Raw genomic sequence first — 26,639 nt, 5'->3', positions numbered from 1 at the left:
CATAGCTGGGGGATTTGAGTATTGGAGCAGGGAGGTCTTACTGCAGTTGTACAGGGCCTTGGTGAGACCTCACCTGGAATATTGTGTTCAGTTTTGGTCTCCTAATCTGAGGAAGGACGTTCTTGCTATTGCGGGAATGCAGCGAAGGTTCACCAGACTGATTCCAGGGATGGCTGGGCTGTCATATGAGAGACTGGATCAACTGGGCCTTTATTCACTGGTGTTTAGAAGGATGAGAGGGGATCTCATAGAAACATATAAGATTCTGATGGGACTGGACAGGTTAGATGCGGGAAGAATCAGTGTAGCCCGACAGGAGAAGACGAGGGAAGTAGTCAAGCTCGTGAAACACCGCTTGAGGAGGCAGACATGGATGTATATGTAGATGGGTCTCTGCTCTATATCAACGGGACACCACGGATGGGATGGGCCATGATAGATAGCAGCGGACAGGTTAGAAGGGAAGGACGGTTAGAAGGAGGCCTATCGGCTCAAGTGGCAGAATTGGTGGCTCTCACCGAGGCTCTGAGGATGGCTAAGGGAAAACGAGTAAACATCTATACAGACAGTCGGTATGCTTTTGGAGTAGTGCATGATTATATGATAGCTGGATTAAACCAGGAGGAGGGACAATAAAACACAAAGTTATTAAGAAATTAGTGGAAGCCTCCCTCCTACTCCAAGAGTGTGCGATGGGCAGATGAGGCAGCCAAGGGGGTGGCGGAGACAGGTACACTGGCCGGGGAAGCCCAGGTCAGAGCATGTACAATCAGGCCTGAGGAAGGAAACCTGCTCAAGGTAGAGGGAGAAGCCACTCCACAGGAAAAGGAGGGGTGGAAGTCGAGAGGAGCCCAACAAGTGACCGATGGGGTATGGAGGAAAGATGGGAATTTATACCACAGCTATGTCCATACAGGTAGAACCAACATGATAAGTGATGCATTCATAATAAACCGAGTACTGTGTACAGTGAGCAAGTGTGACCTTAGCTCCTTTAATAAGACTCCAGAGTGCAGCTACCTCATGGGTGGCCTGCTTATATACCATGCTCGCAAGGGATGCTGGGAGCCCTTCGGACTCCAACAGGTCGGCCCTGTGGCGGTAGTGTAATACAGGTTGCAAGGGGTTAAATACATAACATCACTCCCCCGTAAAGTCAATAGTACACTTATTTACAAGGTGAGACGATCTGGGGTTTTTCGCTCCCTTGTCGATCATCTCGGTACAAATGCGGGTAGTTCAAAGGTTGTGGGTGAGTTGGTTAGTTCTTCAATGGGCTGCTGGGCAGCTGGCCTTGTCGGGCTGCTGGGGATGGTGAGTTCGGCTTCATGGTCAACCATGATGTCAGTTGCCTCTTGTGTGTGTGTTGGAGGGTCAAAGTTGGTGGTGTGTTCGTAGCTGTTGGTGAATCTCAATTTGATTTGGTCCAAATGTTTTCTGCATGTTAGTCCATTGGCCAATTTGACCTGAAATACCCTACTTTCCTCTTTGGCTATGACCATGCCAGTCAGCCATTTGGGACCATGTCCATAATTGAGTACAAACACAGGGTCCTTGACCTCAATATCACGTGATAAATTTGTGCGGTCATGGTACACACTTTGTTGATGCCGCCTGCCCTCCACGTGATCATGGAGATCAGGGTGGACAGGAGAGAGCCTTGTTTTTAGCGCCATTTCATGAGCAGCTCGTCTGGGGAACCCCGGTGAGTGAGTGGGGTCTGGTGCGGTAGCTGAGCAGCACTCGGGATAGTCGGGTCTGCAGGGAGCTTTTTGACATGCGTTTCAAGCTTTGCTTGATGGTCTGAACTGCCCGTTCTGCCTGGCTGTTGAATACGGGCTTGAACGGGGCAGATGTGACGTGCCTGATCCCATTGTGGGTCATGAATTCCTTGAATTCAGCACTGGTGAAACACGGCCCATTGTCACTGACTAGGACATCAGGCAGGCCGTGGATGGCAAACTTGGCTCATAGGCTTTCAATAGTGGCCATGGACGTGCTTACAGACATTATTGTACATTCAATCCATTTTGAGTAAGCATCCACGACAAACAAGAACATTTTGCCGAGAATTGGGCCCGCATAGTCCACGTGGATTCTCGACCACGGTTTGGAGAGCCACGACCACAAACTTAGCGGTGCCTCTCTGGGTGCATTGCACAGCTGAGAGCAAGTGTTGCACTGGCGCACGCATGACTCTAAATCTGAGTGTATGCCGGGCCACCACACATGAGATCTGTCTATGGCTTTTAACATTACAATGCCTTGGTGTGTGCTGTGCAGTTCACAAATTAATGTATCTCTGTCTTTCTTGGGCAACACCACGCGATTGCCCCACAACAGACAGGCCGCCTGCAGGGACATTTCGTTTTCGCGCCTGTGGAACGGCTTAATTGCCTCCTGCATCTCCGCTGGGATGCTGGACCAGCTCCCATGGAGGACACAGTTTTTTTTTTTAACCAAAGACAGTAAAGGATCCTGGCTGGTCCAGGTCCTGATCTGGCAGGCCCTAATGGGGGACTTTTCATTTCAAATGCATCCATTTCCACCCCGTGGGCAATGGCAGCAACCGAGAGCATCAGCGCAGTTCTTTGTGCCTGGTCTGTGGTGAATTACATAGTCGTATGCCGACAGCATGAGCGCCCATCTTTGGATGCAGGCAGAGGTATTGGTGTTAATCCCTTTGCTCTCAGAGAACAGCGATATGAACGGCCTCGCTGGCACTAATAGTTTACAAGGATTATACACGACAAGCAGTTTGTTTGAACACTACAGATTCCTGGCTTTCTTAAAGGCAGCCTCTTGTGAATTCCCCCATGCCCAGTCATCTCCCTTGTACAGTAGCGCATGTAGAGGTTCTAGCAGGGTGCTGAACCCAGGTAGGAAATTACCGAAATAGTTAAGGAGTCCTAGGAACGACCGCAGCTCCCTCACGTTCTGTGGTCTCGGCGCATTCTTGATGGCCTCCGTCTTGGCGTTGGTAAATCTGATGCCGTCTGTTGTGATTCTTCTTCCCAAGAACTCGACCTCCTGCGCCAGGAAAACACATTTCGAGCATTTCAACCTGAGTCCCACGTGATCCAAGCGACTAAGAACCTCTTCCAGATTCTTCAAGTGCTCAATGGTGTCCTGACCTGTAACCAGTATGTCGTCCTGGAAAACCACGGTGCGAGGAACCGACTTTAGCAGGCTCTCCATGTTCCATTGGAAGATTACCGCGGCCGACCGAATCCCAAACGGGCATCTGTTATAGGTGAACAGACCTTTTGCATGTTGATGTAGTTGAGGCCTTTCGAAGACTCTTCCAGCTCCTGCGTCATGTAGGCCGAGGTTAGGTCCTTGGTGAAAGTCTTCCCTCCAGCCAGGGTCGCAAATAGGTCATCTGCCTTGGGTAGTGAAAACCGGTTAATCATTACTTTACAGTCCCCACAAATTCTGACCGTGCCATCCTCTTTAAGTACCGGGACAATCGGACTGGCCCACTCATTGAATTACACTGGCGCGATGATGCCTTCTCGCTGCAGCCTGTCCAGCTCAATTTCCACTTTCTCACGCATCATATATGGTACCGCCCGTGCCTTGTGGTAGATGGGTCACGCACCGGGAACCAAATGGATCTGCACTTTCGCTCCCGAGAAGCTTCCAATGCTGGAAACCTGCTCAGAACCTGGGCACATGAGGCATCGTCAACAAACGAAAGGGCTCAGATGTCATCCCAGTTCCAGCAAATTTTTCCCAGCCAGCTTCTGCCAAACAATGTGGGGCCATCCTCTGGCACAATCCACAGCTGGAATTCGTGTACTGCTCCAACATCGGAGACTTTGACTTTTGCACTGCCAATTACAGGGATTAGTTCCTTGGTATAAGTCCTTAGTTTGGTGTGAATGGGGCTGAGCTTGGGCCTGTGTGCCTTGTTGCCCCACAGCCTGTCGAAGGCCATTTTACTCATTATGGATTGCCTCGCACCCGTGTCCAGTTCCATAGATACTGGAATTCCATTCAGTTCAACTTTCAACATTATTGGTAGACATCTCGTGGTGAATGTGTGTACCCCATACACTTCTGCCTCCTCGGTACGGGTCTTCAATTCAGCCAGATCCACAGTGGATTGATCTTCCTCTGCAAAGTGGTGCTTTGCAGGGTTTGAAGCTCATCTGCACATTAGCTAGAGGTGTCCCAGTGTTCTGCAACCGTTGCACACATAGTGCTTGAAGCAGCATTGATGGGGCTGATGATCAACTCCATAGCGCCAACAAGATGTTAACTGTCTCGCATTAATGATTGATGGCAGATTCTGGGTTATCTGAGGTTGTGCAGCAGCAGCCTGTGTGTAGGTTCTGCCATGTATATTCCTGCTCGAAAACAATGTTACTTTGTGCACAGTACTGGCCGAAACTTCTTTACTTTGCGAAATCTGTTTGGTGTTGCCGCTGGTGGACATAAATGCCTGGGCTATCGTTATGGCTTTACTTAGATTTGGAGTTTCAAGAGTCAACAGTTTGCAAAGGATTGTCTCGTGGCCAATGCCCAGTACGAAAAGGTCTCCAAACATTTGTTCTAGGAATCCCTCAAGTTCGCAATGTCCTGCGAGGCACCTTAGTTCGGCGACATAGCTCGTCACTTCCTGGCCCTCCGACCTTGACACGTGTAGAATTGATATCTTGTGATCAAAATGCTTTCCTTAGGATTAGATGCTCCTGGACCAGAGTACACAATTCTTCATAGGATTTAGCTGTTGGTTTTACAGGATCTAGGAGATTCTTCATGAGGCCATAGGTTGTTGCCCCACTGACAGTTAGGAGGATCGCCATTCATTTGGTAGTGTTATCGTCCCCTTCCAGCTCGTTGGCCACAAAATATTGGTCGAGTCGCTCCACGAAGGCCTTCTGAGAACTTCTCCAGAATACCACTGTTCTTTGCATTTTTGCGCGGTTGTTCATTACCTCATCGCCAATTGATGCATTCATAATAAAGGATGAAACCGAGTACTGTGTACAATGAGCAAGTGTGACCTTAGCTCCTTTAATAAGACTCCAGAGTGCAGGTACCTCATGACTGGCCTGCTTATATGCCATGCTCCCAAAGGATGCTGGGATCCCTTGGGACTCCAACAGGTAGGCCCTCTGGTGGTAGTATACTACAGGTTGCAAGGGGTTACATAACAATAAGCTCAATGTCCAGATGCTGGTGGTGGAAGAGAATGGGTAGAGATATAGAGGACCACCGTAGAAGGTGCGTGACATGCACAAAATATAACCCAGGGGGGAAAGTAAAGGTCAGAATGGGACATCAGCCCTGACAGAAAGCACCCTGGGAAAACTTACAAATAGATTTTACTGGACCGTTACCCAGCAACAAGGGGAAGACATACTGCCTAGTTATATTACCCCGATGAGGAATGTCACTACAGCTGGACTCAGATCAAGGTACACACTTCACAGGGAAGATAATACCATCCAGAATCTTCCGGATTGGTGCAACGAAAGAATAGGATCTTAAAAGCGGCCCTAGCCAAGGCAATGGAAGAGACTGGAAAGCGCTCGGTGGACATGTTACCCTGAGTACTGATGTAGCTCAGGCCAACCCCTAGTCAGACAACAGGACTGACACCCTTTGAACTAATGACCGAAAGGGCTGTGTCTTCAGATGCTCTAATAATGACTCCACGAGACAATGTGTAGCGCTTGAACTGTAGTGACCTTTGTCCATTTAATGTAACTCCAGAGTGAGGCTCACACATCGTGGCCTGCCTTTTTTACTAGGCCTGGCACACCTGTACAGGTAACCTACAAGTCTCCCATTGCAGTGCCCTCTGGTGGCAAGCAGTAACCATGTAAGATACATGACATCACTCTCCCCAAGTCCTTCGTGCAAATCGCCTTTGCATTGACTGTGCTCTGAGCTTATCTCTATCTGGTTGACCATTGGAGGGTCATTGCCCTCTTGGTTGAGTAGGTGGTGTTTCGTTGGCAGTAGAGTTGTTGGTGGTTTCTGTTTGTGCGTCCATGACCACTCCATTCTCCCCCACTGCTCCCGCCCCACCCCCCTCCACATACAGATTGTGCCATTTTCTCATTACATTCAGATATATTTAAGTCCAAAAAAAAAATTTGCATTTACAGTATTGCATTCGTGGTACCGTGGTGAGGTAAGTACATTTGAATGGTGAGGTACATAGTTGGAATATACTTGGAGTCAGTGCTCGGGTCAGCACCTGTGCATGAGGACAAACTAGTGGCAGAACTGCTGGATGGTGTCCAGATAGTCTGGTGGCGGCGTGGTGCCCGGTGGGAACCCGGTTAGCTGAAGTTGCCTGCTCTCGGGGCTTTTCCCATTGCTTCTAGCGTTGGGCAGGTTCACAGATGCCTGTGACCTCCCCGTCCTTTCCTTGTGATCCGGGGGTTGCTGCTGTTCCCTGACGAGCAGTCATCTAGCAGTGCACAGCGAACCGCTGACTCACTTGCCTGAGTGTTATTTGGTTTGGGATCCTGGCTGGTCCTTGTCCCAATTGGGAGAACCGTTGCGGGTGACCCTTCATTCCCAGGTGTAGCCTGGGTGGCGATAGGGTCTGGGGGCTACGCCTTAGCGCGGTTTGCTCTTACAGGCTCGTGGTGGTTGGTGCCATCAGGTGCCTGAGAGGTGGAGCCGATCGAGAGCAAGGTATCGATACCGGTGCCGTTGCCATCCTGAGATCGCTTGCTCTGCAGCTTATATATAATAGCAGCTTGTGGCAACACTCCGTGGTGCATCACTCTGGTCCCAGGGACGCAGGCTATTACCTTGGGTAGCTCGCTGGACCTGTGTGTTCCCGATGGGTGTTTGCCCGCTCAATTGACTGTATGCAGTTGAAATCCTACATCGCACAACGTTTCATTACTTATCGTCAATAACCTGTAGCTCCGATCGAAATCGCGCAACTTTTCCTTGCTTATTGCATGTACACAACTCTGATCATCAATTACACATTTCACATCTAACTCACAGTTGCTGTTACATTGATTGAGAGTGTGGAACTGTCCCTTTAAGTATGGTGAGTTGTGGGCCTCCTTTAAGAGAGCCTTGCTATCTTTACCCCAATCCTCTTCTTTGCTTGGTGCCACGTGTTGCTCCATCAGCACTGCATCTCGTGGTCCGGTCACCGCCACCTTTTGCTTCAGCACCTCACCTCGTGGTTTGGGCGCCATCTTTCTTCTATCCACGATGTCGACTTCTCTGATCCTCTTCTCCCTGGATTCTGCCAGCAAAGCTGGGAAGTTACCTTTGGATCCGATTTTCTTCCTCCGGAGTCCTGCCACTGGAGCCTGGAAGGTGCATTCGGGTCGTCTCAGCTGGATCATCTCCACGCAGTCGTGCTGAGTGGTCTGTACCTTTGAGTGCGGGGGACGTCGATCGCTGGAGGGATGAAATCTTCCCAGCTCCAATGGATCGTCTCCATCCACCTTCTTCCGAGTCGCGTTGGTCCATTACCTGCAACAATCCACAGGGGAAACTTGTGCACCGCGCCGTCATGGAGTACCTTTACATCCGCACTACCAACGACTGGGCTAAGTTCATAGGTGTAGTTGCGCAGCTTTGCCTGAACCGGGACCAACTTGGGTCATTCAGCCTGATTGTCCCCTAGCCTCTCAAAGGCTTCTTGATTCATTACTGACTGGCTCGCACCCGTGTCCACTTCCATGAAGACTGGAATGCCATTTATCTCGACTACCATCCTCAACAGAGAACATTCGGTTCTGCAGGTAAACATGCTATATACCTCATCGTGGGGCTGAGCTGCCTCTCTGACTATTGCTTCATAATCCCCGCTGGATTCATGGCCATCTGCAGACTCTTCATCAACACAGTGAGTCATATTTCTTTTACAAATTCGCTGGAGGTGGCCCTTTGTGCTGCAGCCTTTACATACATAGTCTTTAAAACAGCACTGGTGAGTCCTGTGATTCCCTCCGCAATGCCAGCACGCTGCTACTCGATTAGCTCCCCTCAGCGGACTCTGAGTTGAGGAAATCAGGGGACCTGTTCTCTCTCCCCTGAGAAGATTCACATTCTACAGTCCAGCCTCTAAAAGGCGCCACTCTGTGCACAGTACTTGCCAGGTTTGAGTCCTGAGGATGTCATCCACCTAGAGCCGCAGGTCGAGGTCATGAATGCTTGACTCATGAAGATGGCCTTCTGCAGTGTGACTGTGGTATCCGCAGATAGTAGTTTATGAAGAAGACCCTCATGGCCGATTTCGATGACAAAGATATCCCGCAGCGGTGAGGTGGTCACCAAAAGCACATGGTGCCGCCAGCCTCCTGAGGTCTGCAGCATATTTCGTGATCTCCTGGCCTTCGGGCTGTCGGTGTGTATAAAACCGGTGTCTGGCTGAGAGGATGCTCTCTTTGGGCTTGAGTTGTTTGTGAATCAACGTTACAAACTCCTCATACATCTTGGTCGTTGTCTTCGCTGGTGCCAGCAAGTCCCTGACGAGGCCATAGACGGTGGCCTCTGCGCTTCTCAGCCAGTGTGGCCAGATTGTCGCCTGCCAGGTCGTTTGCTGTGAAGAAATGGTCAAGCCTCTCCACAATGGCTTCCCAATCATCACCATCGGCGAACTGCTGCAACGTACCAAAGTTAGCCATTTTCGCGTGAAGGTCCGTAATCACGTCGCCAATTGTTATGTCTTCAGACGCTCTAATAATGACTCCATGAGACAATGTGTTGTGCTTGAACTGTAGTGACCTTAGTCCATTTAATATAACTCCAGAGTGAGGATCACACATGATGGCCTGACTTTTATACTTGGCCTGGCACACCTGTACAGGTAACCTACAAGTCTCCCACTGCGGTGTCCTCTGGTGGCACACCTTGTAATAGTACAAGCAGTAGCCATGTAGGATACATGACAGAAAGGGCTATGAGACTGCCAGAAGTCTTGTTTACGGGAAGCGAGGATGTAGGACCATATGCTTTTTGTGGTATATATCAACGATTTAGATTTGAATATAGGGAGTATGATTAAGAAGTTTGCAGACAACATTAAAATTGGTTGGGTGGTTGATAATGAAGAGGAAAGTCATGGGCTGCAGAAGGATATCAATCTACTGGTCAGGTGGGCAGTGCAATGGCAAATGGAATTTAATTCAGAGAAGTGTGAGGTGATGCACTTTGGAAGGGCTAATAAGGAAAGGGTATACACATTAAGCGGAAGGCCACTTAATAGGGTAGATGAACAAAGGAGTGCTTGTCCACAGATCCCTGAAAGTAGCAGGCCAGGTGGATTAGGTGGTTAAGAAGGCATACGGAATGCTTGCCTTTATTGACCGAGGCATAGAATATAAGAGCAGCGAGGTTATACTTAAATTGTATACTTTGGTTAAGCCACAGCTGGAGTACTGCATGCAGTTCTGGTCACCCTATTATAGGAAGGTCGTGATTGCACTAGAGAGGGTGCAGAGGAGATTTACTCGGATGTTGCCTGGAATGGAGAATCTTAGTTATGAGGACAGATTGGATAGGCTGGGTTTATTCTCATTGGAACAGAGGAGGTTGAGAGGAAACCTCATTGAGGTGTACAAAATATTGAGGGGCCTGGACATAGTGGATAGTAAGGGTCTATTCCCATTGGTGGAGGGGTCTATAATGAGTGGGCTTGGTTTTAAGGTGGTTGGTGAAGGTTTAGAGGGGATTTGAGGGGGGCTTCTTTACGCAGAGGGTTGTGGGGATCTGTAACTCGCTGCCTGGAAGAGTGATAGATGCAGAAACCCTCACCACTTTTAAGAGATGGAAGGATGGGCACTTAAAGTGCAGTAACCTGCAGGGTTATGGACCTTGAGCTGGTAATTGGGATTAGACTGGATGACCTCTTGTTGGACGGCGCAGATATAATGGTAAGTACTGCAGGGAATAGAATACGGCCAGGGTGATCTCCTATTCTTATTTCGATCACCTCGATGGGTCGGAGATCAATTTTTCCAGATTTTTTCCTCCCTAAAATTGGCTTGGGTTTTTATCTGGTTTTTGCCTCTCCCAGGAGATCACATGGCTCTGGTTGGGGTGGAGTGTAGGATGTGTCAGTATAAGAGGTATCACAGTTGTGATAGGCGGACTGGTTGGGCTGGGTGCTCTTTGCCTTTCCGTCATTGTTCATGGGTTTATATGTAACCTTTAAGGCTGCTGACTGGGGGCAGTGCGGAACTTTGTCGGCCGGCATGGACACGATGGACTGAAATGGCCTCCTTCTGCGCTGTAAATTTCTATGTTTCTTATAAAGACAAGATACGGAGGTTTGTGATGGAACTCTGTAAGCAGTTACATGATTTAAAGGCACAAGCTAGAGACCAGCAAGTAATCAAGGACTTAGAGAATGACACTAAAGAACAGAAGGTCCAAATACCCCAAATTGGCAGTCAGGTAATGGTGAGGATCAGCCCAGAGAGTTCCGGGCTCGCACCAAAATGGACCGGAACCTATCAGGTAATGGTAAGGGATACATGCGCCTGCGTAGTTATAAAGGGTATCGGCAAATGGAAACACTGGACCCAGTTGAAAAACATAGTCACTCACTAACCGGTGACGACCGGGAAATAGTGTTTTTTTGCCAGATTTTGGTGCTCATGGGAACAACGTGGCGTAACTCATCCTCATATCAAGGACAACAGGCTGAGGGACAGCAAGGCCTGTATTACAGAGACTCGGGTGACATTAGCTGTGATAAAGAATCCAAAATGCTGACAGTGACGGATGGAGCAATAGTGGACTTAAACTGCAGCGTCGGAATAACGGGCATAAAACAACGCAACGAGGAAACGAAACAACATTGGGAATGGGCCAGTAATACGGGACCAATAATTAGTGTGAATAAGACCGCGGTGTGTTTTATAACCAGGAGGAGGGGACAAAGTTACTGCACCCGGGGGAAGTGGGTGCAGGTTTCACTCAATATCAATGAATGGTGGTGGAGGGTTATCTCCTGAGATAGGCCCAACACAACGGCCCCACCCATACTTTAGCAACAGTGAGCACTACTAGGGTCCCGACCACCACATCCACAGTGCCACCAACGTGTCCAATTATGGGGCAAAAGGGGATTGGTATTAAGGCAGACCAAGGATACACTTCGGGGTATGTCAGCAAATAATTTAACAGACTTAACCATCCCCAGCTTCTGCGGGTCAAACTAGAAGCCTGTATAAACACCTGACCCTGCGAGCACTTGAAGGCCCTGAATCAAAACCGATGTGGAAAGAGAGTCAGGTAAAAAGCGGGACCGAGGAAAAGAGGGATACTAGAAATGGTAGGCGTGGGATACGTGGTGGGAGTTGTGACGGTAAACACTATAGACCTGCACACGATAAATGATCAGGTCAACGCCCTAACCCGAACCTTACAGGGATTGTTGGAGAGGGAATTGTCACATGTTGCGAGACCACGCCAGAACTAGAGTGGAAAGAAACTTGAGCAGAATCATACAGACAGAAATAGTATGCGCAGGATATGGAGCATGGTTACTCAGTGGTATACAACATAACCGAGAGAAACTTCAAGATGGAAAGGTGCCGTATTGGATAACACTTGATGTAATTACCAACTGGACCTTGGACAAAAACAAGACTCATGCCTGTGAGGTGCGGAGAAACAGACATGCTCGAGTCCCAAAAGTCAGATGTGTAACCGGACATTTAAATCTATACCACAGTATAATGTGGCAAAGGGAGATCCCCTATACCAAACAAATAATATAGAGAGTATAAGAAATCAAACTCGCGTGCAGTACCATGACAATCCAGATATGTAATTGAAGAGAGCAACAATACAAAGAGTCTCAGCATAGATGATTGTTATAAAAATAACCAAGTTGTTTTATGTCGAGATCCACTATGAATGATGAAGGATGACTGTGGATATGACCAAGTTGACGGGTGCACCTTGAGTATCACTCCCTAGCACGGGACTACGAAACCACCGCTGCTCCACGAGGAAATGGGGAATGGTGTGTGAGCACCACGGCTACTGAGATGACGGTCACAAAGAAGGGAGGAGATACCTCATGCCCCATCATGAATACTGACTTCTGCTTTACCCCACTTGACGAGACACATGGATACGTTATAAACCCTGAACTGAAAGAGGAAACCATCAATGGGACAAATGATAGACACTATCCGAGAAGGCCACTGGGCTGCAAGGAAACCGATAGCCAAACCGAATGAGGGACAAACTCGAGTGGAGCAGTGAATTGAACACAATCCGAAGCAACATAGAGAAGACCCCAGGTGGGGGAGGATCAGGAAAGATAGAAGAAACAGAGGATACCCCAGGTGGGGCAGAATTCGAACACTGGGAAAATGTGCAAGTGCATCCGTGGATATGGATAATGTCATATGTACTGGTTGTAGTGCAAGGGAACATCTTGGTCATCTTGCTATTGTTAGCCTGTAAATAGTGTAACTTACATAAGAGGCAGGCCATAGTCCGAACAATAGTTAAAATATTGAATAAAGAGAATATAGACAATCCGGCAGAAAGGACTTATTTAGTATAACCTTGATGGGACAGCCAACAGGTGGGTCCTGCACTTCGGGAAGTAGCGCTACCCGAACGAAAGGACAACCCTGGAGGCTCACCCATGGGGAAGTAATTGGGAAATGGCCTATCTTGGGCATATAACCAAGGGACATTAGTGGGGATTGTAAGGGGATAAAAAAGCGGTCACTAGAGTGGAGACAGACCGATGGTAACGAATGGGGATACTGAAGGTAGTGAATTGATCTGACACGTAAAATGGTCCAGATTAAAAGGCTTATCAGTATTAGGAGGTTCTGAGGAATCAGGAGAAACATAGAAAATAGGAGCAGTAGTAGGTCATTCAGTCCTTCGAGTCTGTACCTCCATTCAATATGATCTTGGCTGATCCTCTATCTCAACACCATATTCCGGCTTTGTCCCCATACCCCTTGATGCCTTTTGTTTCTAGAAATCTATCTATCCCCCTCTTAAATATATTCAGTGACTTGGCCTCCACAGCCTTCTGTGGTAGAGAATTCCACAGGTTCACCATTCTCTGAGTGAAAAAATTCCTCCTCATCTCAGTCCAAAATTTCCTATCCCGTTTCCTGAGACTGTCATCCCTTGTTCTAGACTTCCCAGCCAGGGATATCTGAACGGAATATATGGAATTAAGGACAGTAAAGTAAACGGGATATATGAAAATGTATAAGCCATGGAAGAATAGCTGGGAGAATGTCAGATTGCAAATAGTGCAACATCAGCATAGCTAACAGTCTGTCTCAAGGTTTCAAGTCACTAATCCTGCCAATAATATATAATTGTAACATGAAATACACCTGCAGAATTGCAAGGTCTCAGTAAATAGTCACACCATTAGATTGAAACATTTGGAGGCAATACTTAAGCTTTCAAGAAGAACATCTCATATAGATTGACTAATGAGTGACTGAGTTAGACTGTCAATCCATTTGTATTTTGTTATCTGATTTCAAAACTGTATAACTGTTAACGCTTTACGATGTAACTTCACCTATCCGTAGGGAGTGTGTACGCTCTATCCAGAGAGTATATCTTCTGTCTGATAGGTCTTACTGGCCGGTAATAAAAAATACTACTTTGTTCAAAGTACAAGAGGTATTCGACTCAGTAATTTTACTGAACCAGATTGAGGTAAAAGAATCCAGGAATTAACATTTGGTGTCAGAAGTGGGATCTCAACGGACGACTGCCGAAAACTTGCGAATTAAGAGCCAGACTAGCCTTGGACGAGACGAGGGGAAAATGGCCACTGGAGTGAGTATAATTTCAATACTGCTCCAGTTTCCCCCGGTTTCAAAAGTCTGAGGAAAGTTTAGCCACTCGCTGGTTCTCAGGTAGTGTCTGAACGAGATCCAGGACAATCTGGTGAATACCTTTCAAACTTAGAATAGGGATAGAGATAGGGAAATTGTGCGATGATGCAAACCAAGCGGCGACTTGGAAAGATAGTTAGAGCTAGATAGGGATAGATGATCAATCATGGATCCAAAAAAAATTAATAGGAAAGAAAAGAGACTCTTATGAATTTCTGTTTAAATGAGAAATGCTTCTGTGACTTTTACTGTAAAAAAAAGCCGGGGAGTTGTGGTTTGTTTTATCTCAAACAGAATGAAAGTTTGTTTTAACCCTTCGTAGTGTTGTCCTGTATGTGGGAAGTTTAAGAGTGTGAACCTTACTAAATTACGTATATTCGGATGATAAGTTACGGAGCCAGGAAATGCCCAAAGGATAGATTTGTTAAAAAGAGAAAAAATTACATGGTCCCGGTGGTTAAAAAAAAAAGAAAAACTTGTTGAAAGAAAACATTCAGAGAAGGCACAGCAAAACAACTGAGATGGATTTAAAAGGATTTAAAAAAAAAATTATATTAAATAACACGACCTTGAGGCTGGAACAATTGAGATAACGAAAAGCAGTCCACAGCCTACGTGCCAGACTTCTCTCTAGTTATAAAAAAAAAGTAACGTACTAAATAGGTGCCGAAAGAAAAAAAAAATGTTCTGAGATTTTAAATTATGAAAAATATAATATCACTCCTGTCCAATTGGCAGAAAAACTCCATTAAATTAGGGCTTTCATTGACTGATTGAATTTAAACTGCGCAGTAACGCGAAAGGATCGGGAAATTTGGAGACTAAAAGAAATTAATTGAGGCTCATAAGAAATCAAAATTAGAAAATTAGGCTCACAGGGAATAAAATGGGGATTTAAATAGAAGATAGGTGTTCAACTCAGGTACGACGTCGACCTTGTATATCACTTGGCCCGTCTAGGCTCTGATTGAATTTAAAAAAAAACCCCCGCAGCAACTCGGAAAGTAGGGCCGAAGCGAACGCGCAGTGACGTCAACGCGCAGTGAAGCGAACGCGCAGTGACGTCAACGCGCAGTGACGTAGACGCGCGGTGACGTAAACGCGTAGTGACGCCGACGCGTAGTGACGCAGAGGCGCAGCAACGCGAATCGCGAAAGTCAGTGCTAATGGCAGTAAGTCTGTAAGTCTTAAAGTGTTTAGAGTTTTAAGTTTAGTATTAAGATCGCGCGGCTATGCGGACCGTGCGGTGATGCGGGTAATTTTGTAGATCGTGCGGCTATGCGGACCGTGCGGTGATGCGGGTAAGTGTTAGAAGTCTTTGTCTATTTTGTAGATCGCGCGGCTATGCGGACCGTGCGGCGATGCGGGTAAGTGTTTGAAGTAAAGTTAAAGTATCTTAACTCGCGCGGCGACGCGAGCCACGGGTCGACGCGGATTGCGCGGCGACGCGAGCCACGGGTCGACGCGGATTGCGCGGCGACGCGAGCCACGGGTCGACGCGGATTGCGCGGCGACGTGAACTGCGAGGCAACGCGGATTGCGGGGCGACGTGAACTGCGAGGCGACGTGGTAGTTTAGTATTAAGATCGTGCGGCGACGCGGACCGTGCGGTGATGCGGGTAAGTGTTAGATTTGGAGTTAGTTAAAGTCCGTGTTAGTTCTGTAAAGTCTGTGTCTATTTGTAAGTTTGTTTAAATTGCACGACGACACGAACGCGTAGCGACACAGTAATACGAGGGGCAGTGTGAAAATGGGAAATCAGTTAGATAAAACCACGGATGCGGATAGTCCGCTACAAAAGTTATGTGAGGAATTCCCTGAAAGAGCTGAAGACTTTAGAAAATTATCAGGAGCCCTGAACAAATTATTAGGGGATGACCAGTGGCCTCTAAGTGACACTAGAAGCGTAGAGGTAAAAAAAAAAAGCACAGGGATTAATTTGGAGAAGGGGACGAGGAAAAGGGAAAAAAAAATGTAATTGCAACCTGGCGACATTATTGTCAGAAATTAAAAGATGCATCACTTCTATCGAGTTGGCAAACAAATGCTATTAAATTAGGACTTGCATTGACAGAGGGAACACATGTTAAAACTGTAGACGTCTTTAAAAAAAAAAAGAATGAATGTGCGCACGAGAAACTTGCTAAGAGATCCTCTGGGACCTCTGAGAAAGGTATTGATCAACTACAAGTTAAAATGGCTGGCTTTGTGTTAACCGAGGCTGATGATGAAATTGATGAGTGGCCACTGACTCAGCGCCCAACGGCGCCTCCCGCACCCCCTGGCCTCTTGCTCCAGTCCTCTTCCCAACACCCTCCACCTAACACTCCGGTAAAAAGAGTTAGGAACAACCACATATCACCAAAGCAACAAACCCAAACTGACTCCTCATCCTCTGATAGCGATTCGGATCCCCAGTTTACAAGCAATACAGCCGAAAGGACCAGATCTCACACTCGAAAGGGCAGAACTATATCTCAACATCACAAACAGTCCCGTAAATCTTCTAGTCAACCTACCAGTCCAAGTTGTGAAAGACATAGCAAACACCCCCGCCGATCGAGACGCAGAACTGTCAAGCAGTCAGACAGCTCTGAAACATCCTCCGGCCTGGAAATGATTTCCAAGATCCCAAAGTCCCGACACCAATTCCCTGTCAGACCAATGCCAAACCCTGATGCACAACAAGCTGCAGACCACCTCTCTATAGATGTCTGTGATCTTCAAACAACTATTTGATTGCTCACGCTATCCGGACAGATGGAAAGGGCAGTTAGATATTATTGGCAGAAAAAGAAAGGGGAGGGGGGAGGTGCGCCCCCAACCCGGGTCAAAACTGAATACGTGACTAGAAAGGAAGAGCCATCTCGGGAGGAAGGATCAATAGAACCGCAGTGTTGCATACAGGATTGGATGGATAAGCAAGGATACGGTTATACTAAACAACCAAACGGCCCGAGCCCTGCTAATAAACCTCCCTATTGTCCCCGGCATGGTATGGGAAGAGGCCGGGACTGGGTAAGAGGAATTGACTGTTTTAATTGTGGGCAGGAAGGACATTGGAATAAAAATTGCCCCTACCGTCAGCATGGAAAAGGAAGAGGAGGAAGAGGAGGGGGGCAAGGGGGGAGAGGAGGATCTTACACTAACTTCTCCCAGAACAACCCCTTTGGTCAATTGTCCCCCGATTGACTACGCAGCTTGATTGTGCAGGGATCCTCCCCGGACGACGAACCCATTCTGAATGAGTGGCAACCCTTTTTGATAGATACGGGAGCCTTCATGTCTTCTGTACAATCAAAGCTTAAACTCCCTGCTTCTACTGAAACACAGGAACTTTCAGGATTCCTGGGACAAATCTCGACATTCCCAGTGTCAGAACCGGTTAAAATGGGTTACCAGGAAGAATCGGTGGAACATCGAGTTGTTATCACAACCAATCTGGACTGTAACTTGATGGCTAGAGACCTCCTTTGCAAATTCCAGTTGCATTTGGAGTGTGGAGATAACGGGATTATTGTAAAACAGGAAAACCTTAAGCGGCAGTATTATACCACTAGAACCCCTCAGTGGTGGTCTCTGGACCTGCCGCAGGCACCCTGTCACGTGACCCTAGCATACGATCCCAGTGGAAAGAATCAGGTCCTGCAGAACTTTTATCAGGATCACGAAGGGGAAGTGAAGGGAATTCTATTAAGGGCTAGAGTGACTGGACTGGAAAGAGAGGCAGATTTTGTGGAAGTGGATAAGAATCTGTGGAAACAGCCCCTAACAATGGCACCGCATATTGCTTGTGAAGTATTAGCCCCTCACCATGCTAAAGATTTGGGAGTTATGGTATGCAAGGCCATAGATGAGGCTGACCCTACCAGCCGGGATGTGCAAATTTCATGGGGACCCCGAGAAGGTCTTAACAACTCTATGGCATCATACTGGCTCGGACATACCTGACTATGTGGATCCTCATGTGTGGGCAGAGGACCCCTCCCAAGTGGGTTATACTCCCATTAATTGAGATCCCAGTGCAGGGCAATGTGGACTGGCCCTCTATCCGACAGAACCCACTGAAATCACAGGCAATCCTAAACTGACTTTTCGGCACTGTACTGCAATTAATCCGGCCTGTTTTCTTACTGAGCCACCCCAAGATGAGGAAGAACCCAGTCATGATTGCTTATCTTTAATTTAAGAGGCCACATCAGTCAGGGAAGATTTAGTTGATGTACCAATGGAAGATCCAGACTGTATTCTTACTGAGCCAACCAAAGATGAGGAAGAACCCAGTCATGATTGTTTATGTATGTTGACGGAAGTACTTCTATTAATCCAGAAGATACACGAATCTCAGGATACGCCATAGTAAACCAGGAGAATCAGGTCTTGGAATCTGCCACTTTGAAACCGCCTATTCTGCTCAACAAGCTGAACTATTCGCCCTCACCCGAGCCTGCATCTTGGCCAAAGATCTCAAAGTCAATATCTATACCGACTCTAGGTATGCCTTTGGGGTGGCGCATGATTTCGGACAATTATGGAAAAATAGGGGATTCCTAACCTCACAAGGGAATGAGATATCTCAAACAGCTAGTATCTGATTTGTTGCAAGCCCTCATGTTCCCCAAACGCATTGCCATTGTACCAAGAGGCCAAACAGGCCTCTCGTGACCAACAGATGGTAGTGCCCAAAATTATGAGTCAGATTAAAAATCCTGCAAAGGATAAGTTAGCCTCGGAAAAACCAATGCCAACCATCCAAGATGTTATAAAAGCACAGGGGGACGCTCCTGAAAAAGATAAACTGTTGTGGAAATATTATGCATGTACTTATGACAATGTTTCTAAACTCTGGACCACTCCCGCGGAACAGACGTGCATGTCTGACGAGTTGGCCTCATGGGTTATAGAATGTCTGCATTTTGCTACTCATTGTGGAGCAAGGGCAACAAGTGATACACTTTTGGCTACTTGGTGGCACCCTAAACTCCAGGCGCTCACCCAGAACATCAGTAGTCGTTGCCTGGTTGGCCAGCAACATAATCCAGGGAAGGGAGTCCCCTGTGATTGGGGTAAAACGCCCCTACCCGAAGGTCCCTTTGAGACATTTTAGTTGGACTACATTGAGTTGCAAAGGGTGCAGTATTATAAATATGTGTTAGTAATAGTGGATGTATTCAGCAGATGGATTGAAGCCTACCCTAACCTGGACAATAAGACTCAGACTGTTGTTAAGGTGTTAATGAGGGAAATTGTTCCTAGATATGAGATCTCAGCTAGACTGATGACCACCTATGTTCTTTCTCTGACTCAGGCTCTGCGACTAGTTCACAACCAGGTTCAAGATGCTTACCCGAATAGTCCCTCGTGGCACCAGGGAAGTATGGATTCGGAAGGGATTAGAGCCACAATAGGAGGGGCCTTTTTAGGTGTCACTCACTACCCCCACTGCAGCCAAGGTTGAGGGGAAAAGTGCCTGGGTTCACCTGCACCACTGCAAGCTCATCACCATTTAAACAAATTTTGCTGGTTAGTCTAATTCCTGTTTCTGTTCCAGATCTCCTCCTCCCTATAGCTGAACAAGGCAGTTGAAGGAGGATCAGTTTGACCAAATACACTGACGGAGACCTGAGGGGAAACGTGAAAACAGAACTCTTTTTATCAGCTAAATAATTGGACTATTTATAAGATGAGATTGTGTCTGTATGCTACTGTCTGCATAATAGTGTTGATATATGACAGTTTTGGTGCACGGGAAGGAAGACAAAGGCGAGAGCTCCATGTAAACACCTTTTTGTATATGTCTTACGTTTATGCGGAAAAAGGGCACTTCACTAGATGCTGGGTGTGTTCACATATCCCTATACATTCCAAAGGGGGAATTCCTTTGCGCACCGTTCCCCTGACCCTAACTGAGACTGTTAGATGGATTCAAAGAAACGATATTGGAACAGGTAGCTAACCGCACTGCTGAGGCTCTGGAGGGCATCACAGCTGAAATGGTAGCGATAAGGACCGTAGCATTAGAAAACCGAATGGCCCTCGATTACCTGTTAGCTGAGAAAGGGGGAACGTGTGCCCTGATAGGATCTGAATGTTGCACTTACATTCCTGATAGTTCAGAAAACATAACCCACCTTGCCGATCACATAAGGAGGGAGGTGAAAAAGTTATCCACACCAGCAAAAGAACTTAGCAGGTTTGATTGGTTTCTGGGTGGATCTTGGAGATCCTATCTAATACATGGGGCAATTGTTCTCATCATAATAATTACCTGCTGTTTGATTGTTGGTTGCCTTAACCTCTGCTGTAAAGCAATGACAAGGTTAGCAGACCCTCTTGTGGTCAAGGGTTCCCGGGTTATGATCCAACAAACTAGAGAACTACTCAACAATGCAATACTCATAGAATGATCCTAAATGTTATCATAGAATGATAAAAGGGGGGATGTGGATATCTGAACGGAATATATGGAATTAAGGACAGTAAAGTAAACGGGATATATGAAAATGTATAAGCCATGGAAGAATAGCTGGGAGAATGTCAGATTGCAAATAGTGCAACATCAGCATAGCTAACAGTCTGTCTCAAGGTTTCAAGTCACTAATCCTGCCAATAATATATAATTGTAACATGAAATACACCTGCAGAATTGCAAGGTCTCAGTAAATAGTCACACCATTAGATTGAAACATTTGGAGGCAATACTTAAGCTTTCAAGAAGAACATCTCATATAGATTGACTAATGAGTGACTGAGTTAGACTGTCAATCCATTTGTATTTTGTTATCTGATTTCAAAACTGTATAACTGTTAACGTTTTACGATGTAACTTCACCTATCCGTAGGGAGTGTGTACGCTCTATCCAGAGAGTATATCTTCTGTCTGATAGGTCTTACTGGCCGGTAATAAAAAATACTACTTTGTTCAAAGTACAAGAGGTATTCGACTCAGTAATTTTACTGAACCAGATTGAGGTAAAAGAATCCAGGAATTAACAAGACTGTCATCCCTTGTTCTAGACTTCCCAGCCAGGGGAAACATCCTCCCCACATCCAGCCTATCCAACCCAGTCAGAATTTTATATGTTTCAATGAGATCCCCTCCCATTCTTCTAAATTCTAGTGAATACAGGCCAAGTCGACCCAATCTCTCCTCATACGACAGTACTGCCGTCCCAGGAATCAGTCTGGTGAACCTTCACTGCACTCCCTCTATGGCAAGTACCAAAACTGCACACAGTATTCCAGGTATGGTCACACCAAGGCCCTGTATAACTGCAGTAAGACATCCTTGCTGCTGTACTCAAATCCACTTGCAATGAAGGCCAACATACCATTTGCCTTCCTAACTGCTTGCTGCACCTGCATGTTTGTTTTCAATGACTGGTGTACAAGGACACCCAGGTCCTTCTGTACATCGACACCTCCCAAGCCATTACCATTCAAATAATACTTGGTCCTTATCTTTTTCCTACGAAACTGGATAACTTCACATTTCTCCACGTTATACTGCATCTGCCATGTGTTTGCCCACTCACTCAACCTATCTAAATCGCCTTGCAGTGTCTTTGCATCCTCCTCACAACTCACAATCCCACCTAGTTTTGTGTCATCAGCAAACTTGGAAATATTACATTAGGTTCCCTCATCCAAATCATTTATATATATTGTGAATAGTTGGGGCCCAAGCACTGATCCCTGTGGTACCCCACTAATCATTGCCCGCCACACCGAAAAAGACCTGTTTATTCCTACTCTCTGTTTCCTGTCAGTTAACCAATTTTCAATCCATGCCAATACATTACCCCCAATCCGATGTGCGTTAATTTTGCACACTCACCTCTTATGTGGGACTTTATCAAAGGCCTTCTGAAAATCCAAATACAATACATCCACTGGTTCTCCCTTATCTATTTTATCAGTTACAACTTCAAAAAACTCCAGTAGGTTTGTAAAACATGATTTCCCTTTCATAAATCCATGTTGACTTTGTCTAAGTGTGCCATTATCACAGCCTTTATAATAGACTCTAGCATTTTCCCTACTACTGATGTCAGGCTAACCGGTCTGTAGTTCCCCGTTTTCTCTCTCACTCCTTTTTTAAATTGTGGGGTTACATTTGCCACCCTCCAATCTGCAGGAGCTGATCCATAATCTTTAGCATTTTGGAAGATGACAACCAATGCATCTACTAATTCCATGGCTATTTAGTACTCTGGGATGCAGATCATCAGGCCCTGGGGATTTATCTGCCTTCAGTCCCATTAGTTTCTCCAGCACTATTTTCTTACTAATTATCATTTCCTTTAATTCCTCTAGCTCACTAGACTATTGGTTCCCTCGCATTTCTGGGACATTATTCGTGTCCTCTTCCGTGAAGACAGAACCAAAGTATTTATTTAATTGTTCTGCCATTGGTCTGGTGAACAAAGGTTCACCAGACTGATTTCCGGGATGGCTGGACTGACATATCAAGAAAGACTGGATGAACTGGGCTTGTATTCACTAGAGTTCAGAAGAATGAGAGGGGATCTCATAGAAACGTTTAAAATTCTGACGGATTTAGACAGGTTAGATGCAGGAAGAATGCTCCCAATGTTGGGGAAGTCCAGAACCAGGGGTCACAGTCTAAGGATAAGGGGTAAGCCATTTAGGACCCAGATGAGGAGAAACTTCTTCACCCAGAGAGTGGTGAAACTGTGTAATTCTCTACCACAGAAAGTTGTTGAGGCCAATTCACTAAATATAGTCAAAAAGGAGTTAGATGTAGTCCTTACTACTAGGGGGATCAAGGGGTATGGCGAGAAAGCAGGAATGGGGTACTGAAGTTGCATGTTCAGCCATGAACTCATTGAAAGGTAGTGCAGGCTCGAAGGGCCGAATGGCCTACTCCTGCACCTATTTTCTATGTTTCTATATTTCCTTGTTTCCCATTACAAATTCTCCTGTTTCTGTCTGTAAAGGACCCACATTTGTCTTCATTAATCTTTTTCTTTTTACATACTTGAAGAAGCTTTTGTAGTCGCTTTTTACATTCCTTGCAAGTTTACTCTCATACTCTATTTTTCCCCTCTTAATCAATCCCTTGGTCCTTTTTTGTTGAATTTTAAACTGCTCCCAATCCTCAGGCTTGCTACTTTTTCTGGTAACTTTGTATAACTCCTCCTTGGATCTAATACTATCCTTAATTTCTTTTGTTAGCCATGGTTGGGCCACTTTTTCTTTTTATGTTTTTACGCCAGAAAGGAATGTATAACTGTTGCAAATCATGCATTCGTTCCTTAAATATTAGCCATTGCCTATCCACCGTCATGCCTTTTCATGAATCTTCCCAATCTATCACAACCAATTCATTCCTTATTTGTTTAGATTTACGACCCTAGTTTCGAATTGGACTACTTCACTTTCCTTCTTCATAAGAAATTCAATCACGTTATGGTCACTCTTCCCAAAAGGATCCCGCACAACAAGACTATTAATTAACCCCTTCTCATTGCACGATACCCAATCTAGGATAACTTGTTCCCTAGTAGGCTCCTCAACATACTGGTCTGTAAAACCATCTCGTACACAATCCAGGAATTCATCTGCCACAGTATTATTACTAATTTGCTTTGGCCAGTTTATATGTAGATTAAAGTCACCTACGTTTACTGTAGTACCCTTGCTACATGCATCTGTTATTTCTTGTTTGATGCCGTCCCCTACACTACCACTACTGTTTGGAGACCTATAAACAACTCCCACCAATGTTTTCTGCCCCTCGGTGCTCCTTAGCTCCACCCAGATTCTACTTGATTTTCTGAGCCAATATTCTTTCTCACTATTGCTCTGATTTCATCCTTTACTAACAATGCCACACCAGCCCCTCTTCCTTTTTGCCTGTCCTTCCTAAATATCCAATATCCTTGGATCGTCAGTTCCCAACCCTGGTCACCCTGCAACCATGTCTCCGTAATTGCAACTGTATCGTATCCGTTTACATCTACTTAGCTGTTAATTCGTCTACTTTATTACAGATGCTTCGTGCATTCAGATACAATGCTTTTAAATTTGTTTTTTTAACATTATTAGACATCGTCACATTATTTTGTACGACAGCCCTAATTGTCTTATCGCTATTTTTTCTCACCTGGACCCTATTTGTTAGTGCACTCTTTTGTTTGTATGCTCTGTCCCTTCCTGACATAATCTGGTTATCCCTACCACAATCATTTTCCTGCATTGCTTCCTTTTCTTTTCTCTTTAGCATTCTAGATTTCTCCCTACTGCGACCGTTTCTGCCCCGCCCCCACCGCCCCCTTATTTAGTTTAAAACCCTATCTACATCGGTGTTCTTCTGTCTTACAGTAGGGATTGTAATATTGACCGATTATGTATAACCCGCTTATGTATGTAAAGCACGCTCATACACTTGCTTACATTGGGTTAAGAAGAGGGGAACAGTGAAGCTTGATGGGTAATGAACCATCTGTTGTGTCAACCTTAATACAGATTTACATTCTGAATAACACATCCACCAAGGGCAGTGGAGAGTCAACAGTCTGGAAAATAGATTGTAACAGCATCTGAATCTCATGAGAAACTAGCACATTATGACTGAAATTCTCTTGGGATCAAGATAAGGAAGCAGGTGTTTGGGAACAAGATAGCAAACCCTGGGAAGCAAGCTTATTTCACACATCATGAGAAATTGAGGTGAAGCTGAACACATTCCAGAAGGGTGACATGTGATGGGAGATGGACAGGTCAGGAAGAACCACTCAGAGATAGTCTGATAATAGTCAACAAATCAATGTAACTTCGCTGATAACAGTAGAACAATCGATGGTTTTGTAGGAGGGTTGCACCCCTCAGAATATGTATAACTCTCATTACAAACTGTTGTTCTGGCAAGTGTTCATTGGAATCTTCATGAGCATGCTTGAATAAAAACCGGTTGACCCCAGGTTTAGTCTGACTGATAATGTGGTCGCTATACGAGAGAGGGCAGGTGTCGATTCCTAATATCAGGGAGTCCACCTTGAGGAAGAGACGTCTTCCTTTTACCCCGACATCAGTGAGAACACACCACAGTACTCAACCCTTCAATCCCGGGCTGCTGTCTGTGGGCTGCGACAGATGATAACTAAGCCCGAGTCGGTAAAGGCAGTAACGACATTATTCCTCCAGTTATTCAGTGACCTGCTGATTCATTGCAACTCTTGTGTCAATGTTTCTCTGCTCAATGGTTTTGCTTCTGGTGATAGATTGAACCAGAGACACTTCTCAGCTGAGTCTGAAACACCTAAATGTAGAGAGCTGAGTGTAAACTGCGTGTGGACACTAAAGGACCTGCTAGCTCAGGCCAATTATAAAGAGGTAGCTACTTACATGGTGACCAGTGGGGGATGGGACCAGATGAAGAACCTCTGCATGTTTGACAAGGGGGTTGGCTTGCTGGCCAGAGCAAAGGTGCATTCTGCTGGCATCAGCCTGCCTGGCATTGTGGAAGAGCTGGTAGCTCAAATCCTGACCATTCAAGACTGTCAGGCAGTCACCGTGGCTTCCTTCTTTGGCAAGCTAATACAATTCCCAATGGTTTCACGGCTGCAGCTCACAGACACTCTGATGAGCACATTGTGAAGGTGTTCGCGTGATGCTTGTTCAGTTGCCCAGTTGCTGCGTGTCAGGGGCCTGGGCAACATTAGGGAGCTCATCACTGGTCCCATCAAGTGATGAGCACAATGCTTAGTTTATTGGGGACCAAGGAGAAACAAGAGGAAGTGCTAACATTTGAGGTGCTCTCGTGCCCATCTAAAAACATCATTAAATTGAGAGTGAGCACAATCCAACCCTTTGTAAAGAAAATCCTCAGCAGCATTCAACCGGTCTTCGAGGCCGAGTGCGATCTAGTGCAGGCTAGAGCATTCAACATATTGGGGAACTTGACCAAATGTGGAATCGGAGGTTCCACATCCTTCTTCTACCGGCAGATCCATTCCAACCTTGTGCATTTGTTGTTGCACCTAGACGGAAAGAGTGAGGAGGTCACCAGGTGTTGTAGTTCAACACTGCAATTGGTTGTCCCCCTCATTGGATCGGCCGAGGCTTCCTCATTACTCAAGGACTATCTCGGGGAACCTAACAGGAACTACATCAACCTCCGAATTGACCTTTCGCCTCAGTTGGTTGAAGATTTCCCCAACAGGATCACTTCCTACACCATGGATTGCGAGTCCTTCCTCCACAACCCCCAGGAGCAGCTCCGAAAACATGCAGCGGTCTTTTCAACTTTACTTCTCCAGCAGTCAGAATGTGTCCGACCCGCCCCGAAGCTCACCTGGTGGAACAGCAGTCTCAGGAACTGCTGCTGTCGCCTTCAGATTGAAACCTAATCATACAGGCACTGATCATCCACCACCGCCTCTTCTTAACATCAAACTGATCCATTTTCAACATGACTCATACATTTGTAAATTTGTAAACAAATAGATATTCTGTTGTTGCAACTATCAGTTGTTCATCAAATGGTGCAGGTTCTACTGCTGTGTGACTGGGAGTGTGTACACATACTGAGACATACTCACACCCTGACAGTCACACACACTCACACCCTGACACACACTCACACCCTGACACTCACACACACTCACACCCTGACACACACACATGCATTCACACACTCTTAGAAGATATAAGCTCCCTCTACACTGTCCCATTAAACAATCCCAGGGCAGGTATAGCAGGGGTTATATACAGATTAAAGCTTCCTCTCCAGTGTCCCATCAAATACTCCCAGGGCAGATACAGCACGGG

The 26,639-nt window shown here is 46.1% G+C and overlaps 1 long non-coding RNA gene and 1 pseudogene across 1 annotated transcript; both read left to right on the top strand.

Moving 5' to 3' along the window:
- Nucleotides 1–26,639, top strand: part of LOC139232776 (zinc finger protein 271-like) — a 60,233-nt pseudogene that overhangs the window by 6,546 nt on the left and 27,048 nt on the right.
- On the top strand, nucleotides 13,669–20,777 carry LOC139232592 (uncharacterized). Its single transcript, XR_011588040.1, has 2 exons — nucleotides 13,669–15,463; nucleotides 19,396–20,777. It is a non-coding gene; the product is annotated as an uncharacterized lncRNA (long non-coding RNA).

This window comes from Pristiophorus japonicus, chromosome 20 (genome assembly GCF_044704955.1).
Source record: "Pristiophorus japonicus isolate sPriJap1 chromosome 20, sPriJap1.hap1, whole genome shotgun sequence".
In the NCBI taxonomy this organism is placed as follows: domain Eukaryota; kingdom Metazoa; phylum Chordata; class Chondrichthyes; family Pristiophoridae; genus Pristiophorus; species Pristiophorus japonicus.
This window is presented reverse-complemented; position numbering and strand designations above follow the sequence as displayed.